We start from the raw sequence: 10,231 nt of genomic DNA, 5'->3' as shown, positions 1-10,231 counted from the left end.
CCAAGTCTCAAGATATTTATCAATGCTGACCCTCTTCTCTTTGCTACCAAACAGAATGATCTCAGTTTTGTCTTCATTTAATTGTATATAATTCTCTCTCATCCAGGAGTTTATTTCCTCCAGACACTGACACAGTACATCTGCTGGGCTGCAGTCGTCTGCTGACAGAGACATAAAGCTGTGTATCGTCTGCATAACTGTGATAATTGATGTTAAAGTTCTGGGCATTTATCCATAAAGCTAAGATTTGGGGGTGCTGTTTCATTAAGAACAGAAGCACTTGTGCTCTCTGTTAACCATGTTTCTGTCAGGAAAAGAAAATCTAAATTGTGTGAAAGTATGAAGTCATTAACTAACAGTGACTTATTGGACAGAGATCTAATGTTAAGTAAAGCTAGCTTTGTGGAGTTTACACTGGTCTCCGTTCTGTTCTTCTATTCTGAGTTGTACGTGGTACCGTTAACAGATTAGATATATTGACTGTTTGTCTTTGTTTGTGTGTGGGTATTTGTGTTGTTTCATGTCACTCTCCTGGCAGTGCTTGAGGGGGCATGTCTATACCTGCTGACTCACTCTTGGATGAGGTCATCACCTCACCTGCTCCTCATCAAACTGTCTGCAGTATTTAAGGAGCTGCCACACATCCAGTCTCCGCCGGATCGTTGTTAAGTATCATGTATGCTACAGCCTTCCAGCCAGAAATATTACCTTATAGCTGCTTGTTTCTGCCTGACTAGCCTGTTTCTTGCCGTCTGTTTTTGTCCACCTCTTACCGTGTCTCTCTGCCTCCTCTGGACCTGCTAGCCTACCACACTCTCTGGATACACCCACCTCTGGACTCCCACTCTCGCCTGCCTGCTTCCTTTGTTTTTGTTCACGATTCACTCTAATAAACTGTTACTCTCAAAGACCCTTGTTCTGATCTATTTGTGGGTTCCCCTCTGAATCCTGACATTCGCCCAGGAAGTTGACTGTTCGATTCCTTCTTTTACTAATACAGGAATCCTACTGGGTCCCAGCTTGTTCTCAGAACAGCTGTCAGTAGTAAAATGAACTTATTTAATCCCTCATTAGAGTTAGAGCTAAATGCACTTCTTCAGAATGCTATATATACTCGTATGATAACTTCATATTACAGTAATTCATTATCAATTACACCATTGTGTTTTCTAGAGTGTTCCTCTCTTGACTAATTTGTTCTTATTATTTTCATACTCTTCAGATCTCTTCATTTAAACAATACGATTTCTTCTTGAATGAAGTGTAAGGTGATCTGTGAAAACCTGAGTTAACGAAGATCAAATGATAATGCATATTGTGAAGAAGCAAACATAAAGAAAGTCCGGCTGTGCTAAGTAGTTTTTTTCTCTGTTTCTGCCTTTTTGTCCACACATGGGTGGATTATTTGGCTGTGAAGGAAAATCAAGGAAAACCATCATGCTGCGGTAAAGATTATTGCTAAAGATATACTATTTTTATCAACAAAAAAAAAAGGTTAGCTGACAAACACTTTTGAAGTGTAGCAGAAGACATGTGAGCTAGAAATCTTCAGAAATCACCATGAATGCATTTGGGATGTTGTTTTCAACCCAGTTTCACAGCAAATTGTGTAATAGCTATGTTGGTCCACAAGAGAAAACATAGTATTGTCACAATTTAGCCCCCAAAATTGAGACAATACTACGTTTTATTTGGCCTATTCATTTACATTGCCTTGCAAGCAGGTCACGAGACTAGGTGGTTTTTGCAGGCAGGTAACACAGGTGAACTCTAAGTAGACAACATGGACAGGAACTTACAGCCAACCGGTCGCTTTATATTTTTAAATAGTTTATATACATTTTTATTTCTACAGTTACTTCCTAGTTTTTAATAGTTTTTGTATCGATGGTTAGCACGGGTTAACTTAACACAGTTCTATATTTATTCTATTCTGCAAATGTTTCATTCCTCTGTACATATTTAAAGTCTATGCAAATGTTTAATTTGTTTGCTAAAGTTTAATTTTGCTGCAAATGTTGAACTTAATTTCTCTGTACACATTTAAATTTACATCTTTCTCAGGTCAATTTCAACATACAGTATGGTTAAATTAATTCTAATGTATGTTATCTGTATGTCTGTCTGTCTACGCTTCCTTTGCAGTGAAATGTCCAGGATTACACCATCTGGTGCCTACAAGTACTGCAGCCCCTCCTTCTACCCCCCTCCCTCCCTGTTTGCAGTCCCTGCTTGCCAACAGTCTTAAAGCCGAGCAGAGAGGTTTCAGAGTCGTTCCCACCACCATGTCTCAGCAAAGCAAACATTGCTCTCCAAATATTCTCACAGCATCCATGTCAGCACTCCAAACTCATCATCCATTTTATCCACTAGTGAGCTTACACCTCTCACGATGTTCAAGGGAACAAAGCATTTTAACGTCATCCTCATTTCTCTCCATTTTTCTCCTGCTCTACATTCACAAAATCTCCAGCTAGTCTGGTTTTGGTGTCTTACTCCAGGCATAACTTGGGCTTTGGAAAGCTCAATCAAGTGCACCAACATTAAAATAATCTGTTATCACAGTTATGCATCATAACAGATTGCCAGAGTTATTAGTAGGAATGATTCCAGCAAAAATATGTGTTTTCACAGAAAAAGAGATTAGAAAATGTCAAGGAGATGCTACTGCTGTAGGCTGTCACTTGTGCTGCACCATTCTAGAATCTAACTATCTATAGGGACTTGTGATGACAATTTTCGGGAGTTGGGCGCTAGACTACTAAGCAAACGATTTGAAAATGAGTCCCGCAGTGACATTTCAAATATCTATTGTTGTTACATGTTTTCTCTTTTTTTCCCCCCAAGTCTAGGAAACAAAACTGGTTAGGTTTTGTTAATGTCACAGACCGGTAGAACACAGATGCAGGGACTTTCAGAACAAGGTGGTTTATTTTTTTACACAACCACTGGAGATTCTCCAGAACAGAGAGAAAACAAGAGGCTGTGAAAAACCTGAAGCGCTCTCCTCAATAACTATTTAACTATATATGAGGAGGGTGCAGCTATGAAAATGATCAAAACCAAAAACTCTCTCCACTCAGGAGGAAAACAGAAAGGGCTATAGAAGATTACAAATAAACTTACACACTCTCCTGATGAGGCGGAATTAAACAAAGGACATTCTCCTGATAAATCACTATAGAACAGAAATCACTCCACGAAGGGAGGCACTATTAAATGTATCTCTTAATTCTAGGCTCTCCTTTAACGAAACACAAAATCTCTCCACTAGCGAAGGAACTATGAAACTTTAACGAATACTTAAACGAAACTCTCCTCTAACGGAGGTTCTATGAAACATTAGCAAAACCAAAAATCACTCCTAAATGGAGGAACAAAACAGGCTATGGAAATTTACACGGTCTAACTAAATCTATGAAAAGGGTTGCAAAACAAGGATAACTCTGTAGGAGGATCGCTCTACTACAGGCTCAAGGATTCGAAGCTTGGATTCTGTGGTTCAAAGGATAGAGTGAAGAACGTGGCGAGTTACAACACACTGGCACAAGACAAGGGAGACGCAGACTATCTGAGCACATGAGGAGCCATGGGGAACAGGTGGAAACACTTTGGAATCAGGGAAGACAATCAGACACTTGACAGAGGAGGAAGGTCAAGATAACTGAAACGAGAGGTGAAAGTTAGTGATTTTTCAAAATAAAACAGGAAATGACAAAACAAGACATGAATCAAAGCATAAAACGTGACATTTAAACAGCATGGTTATTCCTTAAAATACACCAATTTGTTGCAGAAAGCTTCCTCTTTATTTTCAAGTCTACCATGGTGACAGATTCTGTGACAGAGATGTGATAAACACCAGCAGGGAAATTATCTACACCTTGGAAAGTTAAGCTGAATGAGTACCCTAGACATGTTTCAGACAGGTTTGGAGTCATTAGGAGAAGTAATATAATGTGAAGTAAGTGAAATGATGAATGATCTATGAACTATAAAACTAAGTAACTTCTCCTCGGGATTAATAAAGTATTTCTGATCTGATTCTGAACAAATCTGCTTATAGAAACTAATGTAAGAGGATATTTTTCTGGTGCTGATGTGAAAAAGAATATTTAGAAAACTGCTTTTAGAAGTGTAATATGCATTTGAATTCTTATGTGAGGAGTAGTAACAGTAACTGCCAGGCTGGATGTGTTTGTGTCCCAGGCTGGCTGAGCTGGCGGCTCAGGTATGCCTGCAGCCCTGACAGGCCTCTTCGAAGCTCTCTCTAATAGGTGCTAATTGCATTCTATGCCCGCTGGTCAGTAGATCCAAGGAATGTGGTTGTTACTATGGTGGGGCTTTGGAGCCATGGGCCATCAGCACATTCTTCTGAAGTAAGTCAAAACACGCCTCCTGTACCACAAAGGTGTGAAACAGGCTGCTGGGAAAGCAGCCCCAGGGCAAGGCTTTTTGATCATAGAACAAATCACTGAGTTTGGTTTAAAAAGAAAAAATAGAAAAAAAATGTCAAAGGATGGGCTTACAGACATTGATAAGAACATTAAACATACATTATGATGACATTACATTTGATAACAAGTTTTTCAGAAACATTGTCTTCGCTCATTTATATTCCATCTGTCTTCCAGACATCCCAAGCAGAGTCATGGCTAAGTTTACATTTGCAGCCAGAATCATTGTTTAAAGATGTTGTTTTCCACATAATCCCTATTTTCCTGCAACATATAACATGTCTACATATTGTTTAATTTGGTATTATTTCTATTTTTCATGTTAAAAAATCTCCCCCTAAAAATAATGCAACGCTGTAATTTCAGTAGATTATTCTTGCTAAATTGCTACAAAGACAGAAACGGATTAAAAAAGGCTCATTATAATAGTTTTGGTTATTTTTTGTTATGAAAACATACAATCCTAATAACATCCATTTTCTATACACACTTAATCCAACTCAGGGTTGCAGGGGGCTGGAGCCTATCCCAGATGTCACTGGGCGAGAGGCAGGGTACACCCTGGACAGCTCATCTATATAACATGCAAAATAAAATATAAAACTATTTTTACAGAGCAGGATCAGCGGATGCTGAGGCGCATAGTGGGCAGAGGTCGCCAACTTTCTGCAGAGTCAATCACTACAGACCTCCAAACTTCCTGTGGCCTTCAGATCAGCTCAAGATCAGTGTGTAGAGAACTTCATGGAATGGGTTTCCATGGTAACTGCATCCAAGCCATACATCACCAAGTCCAATGCAAAGCGTTGGATGCAATGGTGTAAAGTACTTGGCCCTTTCTTGTTCCAACATGACTGTGCACAAAGCAAGGTCCATAAAGACATGGATGAGCCAGTTTGGTGTGGAAGAACCTGACTGGCCTGCACAGAGTCCTGACCTCAACCCGACAGAACATCTTTGGGATGAATTAGAGCAGAGACTGTGAGCCTTCTGTCCAACATCAGTGTCTGACCTCACAAATGAGCTTCTGGAAGAATGGTGAAAAACTCCCATAAACACACTCCTAAACCTTGTGGAAAGCTTTCCCAGGAGAGTTGAAGCTGTTATAGCTGCAAAGGGTGGGCCGACGCCATGTTAAAATCTATGGATTAAGAATGGGATGTTACTGAAGTTCAGATGTGTGTAAAGGCAGGTGAGCCAATACTTTTGGAAATGTAGTGTATGTATATATCAGATTGTAACATTTCAGCTGATATCTGTATTTTTTACATTTACTAGCTGTTTGATTTGTGTTTCAATATTTAGCTTTTTTTCTTATTATAAATTGTGTTTTAATCTATTTGATTTGAACTAGTTTTGTGTTGTGGTTTTGTTCAGTTTTCTGCTGTGATGTACATGTCCATTTCTCATGGAACTCCCACCAGGATATAAATATGTGCTACTTTGTACCTTTCTGATTTTTCTCGATGTTGTAGTTTAGACATTTAAAACTTGGACAGTTATCCTTTTCTTTTTAATGTGTTTCATTTAGACATTTAAATTTTTGTTCTCAAAATGAAAAACAAATTTTTTTAATCTATCTGGTTCTAGCTTCTATTTGTTTCAGCCGATTCAAGGTAAACAAGAAATTTGTGCTGAAAAAAAAAATGGACAAGACTCAGTGAATAATTCCCTATAATCCTCATATAGACCAGTGAGCAGTGCTGGCTAACATGTCATTGGGGTCACCATTTAAGGCAGTCAACTGTTATAATCTTTTTCATGGTTACAATCATTCTGGGATTTTAAAAGATAGCTTAAACTTTCTGTTTCAGTCTCAATTTTGGCCTTATTTATGGATTGCCTTTGTTTTGAACCTGGATTTTAGAATTCAATTCCAAGGTTTAGATAAATCTAGGTGGCGTTGTTGGATAACAATTAAATTGTTATATGGCCACACAGAGATTTCTCCATAGCAGACTGGATACATCCGAATCAGCCAAGTGTGTACGTGTTACTCATCTGCTCTGTGGTACAGTAGGAAGCAGCTGAACAGAGGCAGGAAGGATAAGAGAGTTAATGTTCTTCCTTTCTGGTCATTTGCTTACAATGACCTGGTGGGAAGGCAAGGAGAGAGACACAGAGACAAAGAAACGGGCACCACCACAGGCAACTTTCCTTTGGGGTCATCCCTCTGGTGCAACACACACACAAACACACAACAGAGGCCCTTTAATTACAGCCACTGAAATGTTATGTTTCTCTTATGAAATTACTCCTCAGGTAAGAGAGGAGTTCCCACCAGTATTTACTCAGCTAATGTTACAGCCATACTATGTGGGAGCTGATGTTTTACTTTAATATACTGTAACCTCAGCTGGCAGGGTTCCAGTACTCAGTTTGCTTACATACAATGACCAGAAGGTCAGCCAGTGGAAAAGCTAACACATAACTCCAAACAGACTGGCCAGACTCATCTCTGTTTTCCACAATGTCATCATCTCCCTTACTTTCCTTTTTCAAACTATTTGTTTGCTGTGTTATTCAGTGGGAAGACTCATCAGTATTTATTACGGATAGAAGGTAACATCTGCTTCTCGGGTCAAATTTAAATCTCGCTTGAATCATTTAAAATAATCTCACTTGCAGTGAGGCAGATCTATTTATTAGGAAAATCCATGAAACATGGGGAAGCCATGACTCAGATGGTAGAGAGAGGTAGGAAATTTGATCCCCATTGTGTCCGTGTGTTGAAGTGTCAATGGGCACAGCACCAAAACCCACACTGCCCTCAATATGCTCATTGGTCTGAGATTGTAGCTTGTGCTTTATGAAAGTGGAGCATTTACATGACATATATAAATCCAGTAAATTAGAATGAACCAATGAGCTGTGTATCCATATGAATATTATTATTTGTCTAAGTAAGTTTTACTGATTAATTTACAACTAAATTTAAACATGAACCTTTTCCACTCTAATGGCCCCTGTCCATATCTTTAAAATAATGATTACAGGTAAAAAAAACCTCAGTGTCTCACTAATCTGCAGAGTCTTCATGGTAAGTACATTAAATCAGTCTCCATGGTAAATAGCTCCCAGTTTACTCCACTGTCAAAGTTTGAGTTTAGAATAGATGCAAAGTCATGATTCAGCGTCAATAGACTGCTAATATGACATGCCATGATTAAACCTAAAACTTTCCGACATCTTAAAATGCTGGGTGCTTGAATAGAAAATAAGTGCTGCCCTCTATTTAAGAATTAGAAATAACAACCAGTGACTGTGAACTTCCACAGACAGCTTTACAAAGTGTTTTATCCCAAACCTCACTCTTTGTCCACATTTCAGTAAAATTAAATATTCTGTTGTCTAGCAGGAGAGATATATGAAAGAGATCATTACAACAGTGTCTTCAGCATCTTTTACAGAAACGTATTCCTTCTCGTAATCTGAAAAGACTGAAAATACTGCTTTAAAGTAGCACAAGTACTGGCACTTGGTTTCAAATGCCCCTAGTTTGTGCTTTACAGCTTCCACAGTGATTATAATGCCTGTTATTTTCCTCTGTAACTCTAAACTCAGCACATTCAGAGGGCCATTTAGAGTGCACCTATTATTAACTTTTGTACTGCTTAAGAAATTTCTTCACTTCATTAATACCTCAAAATCTACCTCTGCTCTTCAAGTCAATCAGAAAGCATTAGCAGCTTATCTTTGGGCCTACCTTGATGTGACTCATAGCCTTCCTGGTAACAGCTATCAATTCTTTCAGGTAGAAAACTTTGCAAAATCTCTCTGGTGGATGAAGTTCCTGAAAAAAATTGGGTCTTTAAAATGGTGAGTGTGATGTATGTACCCTGTAATATGAATAAAGTGCTGTTACAGAGCTCCATGTCATTCTTCATTTTGCTTGACATTAGGAGACAGTTTAACCCACCAAAGGAGTTTGAGATCACCAACCCGGGAGAACGGCCGGAGTAGAAACAAAGGTTTTCGCTCTTCAGAATGGCACTGAAACTAGGACGGAGAAGTCCAGGGGCCGCATGTACAAAGACTTGTGTGGATTTCCCACTGAAACATGGTGCATGCTCAAATCCAGAAAACGTCGTACGCACAAAAATATCCAGATGTATGGATCTGTGCGCACACATTAATCCAAGCACATTTCCTTTGTACACCCCAATCAATGTGGAATTGAGTGCACATGTTGGACTACCCAACAGATTCCTCTCTCTGCACAATAAGAAAATAAAGAATGAGTCAGTCGGGTTATATAGCACTGTAAAGAATTTGGATTTATGGCTAAATTACGATACGGGAGACGCAGACTATTTGAACACATGAGGAACCAAAGGGAACAGGTGGAAACACTTTGGGAATCAGGGCAGACAATCAGACACTTGACACGGGAGGAAGAGCAAGATACCTGAAACGACAGGGAAAGATAAATGAGTTTTCAAAATAAGACAGGAAATGACAAGACAAGACATGAAACAGAACGTAGATCGTGACAGATAGAAAAAATTTTATTGATAAAGAATCTCATGAAATCATCACTGCTGAGAGTTAAAGGAATACATGGCTCAACAGAGCTTGAACTCTTTGTCAGCCTGGCAACAGTGCTGAAAAGAAACCTGGGATTATTGTTATTCTCTTCTATCAATAATGAATAATAAGCAGTTCTAGCTTTACGAAGTGCTTTCTTATACGTTATTAAACTATCTTTCCAGACTAATTGAGACTCTTCTAAATTAGAGGAACGCCACTGTCTCTCCAGCTTTCTTGCAGTCTGCTTTAAAGCAGCTGTGGATTATACCAAGGAGCCACCCTCTTCTGACTGATTACCTTCCTTTTCAGAGGGGCAACATTGTCCAGTGTTGTACGCATTGAAGCTATAGTGCTGTCAACAAGAGAGTCAAGTTCTACTGGAGTAAAATTTAGGTAGCCGTCCTCTGTCATATCAGCACATGGCAGTGAAGAAAAGGATGATGAAATCTATTCTTTAAATCTGGTTACAGCATTCTCTGATAGACACCTTCTATATGTAGAATTCTTCACAGAAGCTGTACAGTCAAGTAATGTAAATTCAAATGTTATTAAAAAATGGTCAGACAAGACAGGGTTATGAGGGAACACTGTTAACTGTTCACTCTCAATGCCATAAGTCAGCACAAGGTCAAGGGTATGATTAAGGCAGTGAGTAGGTCTGTGAACACTTTGAGAAAATCCAATAGAGTCTAATATAGAATTAAAGTTAATATTTAGGCTGTCATTTTCAACATCTACATGAATATTAAAGTCACCCACTACAATGACTTTATCTGTACTCAGCACTAACTGGGATAAAAACTCTGAGAATTCAGACAGAAACTCAGAATAAGGGCCAGGTGGACGATACACAACAACAAACACAAGAGGTTTTTGTGATTTCCACTTTGGGAAAAACTGAGAATCAGAGATTCAAAAGAGCTAAAACTAATCTTGGGTCTAGGACTGATTAGTAACCCTGATCTGAAGATAGCTGCCACTCCTCCTCCTCTGCCTGTGGTTCTAGGAACATGAACATTTAAATAGTCAGAGGGAGTTGATTCATTAATGCTAACATGATCCTCCTGCTGCAGCCAGGTTTCTGTAAGACAAAATATATCAATATGATGATCACAGATCAAATCATTCACTAACAGAGACTTCCAAAGGAGAGATCTAATATTCAGCAAACCACATTTAATAGTTTGATGTCTTTTTTCAGTTAAAGTTTTTGTTTTGATTTTTTTTTTTTTGCGGCTAAACAT

This window comes from Leuresthes tenuis, unplaced genomic scaffold, assembly GCF_036924035.1.
Source record: "Leuresthes tenuis unplaced genomic scaffold, fLeuTen1.0.hap1 SCAF_13, whole genome shotgun sequence".
Taxonomy (NCBI): Eukaryota; Metazoa; Chordata; class Actinopteri; order Atheriniformes; family Atherinopsidae; genus Leuresthes; species Leuresthes tenuis.
The sequence above is the reverse complement of the archived record's forward strand: the minus strand, read 5'-3'. Positions refer to the sequence as shown.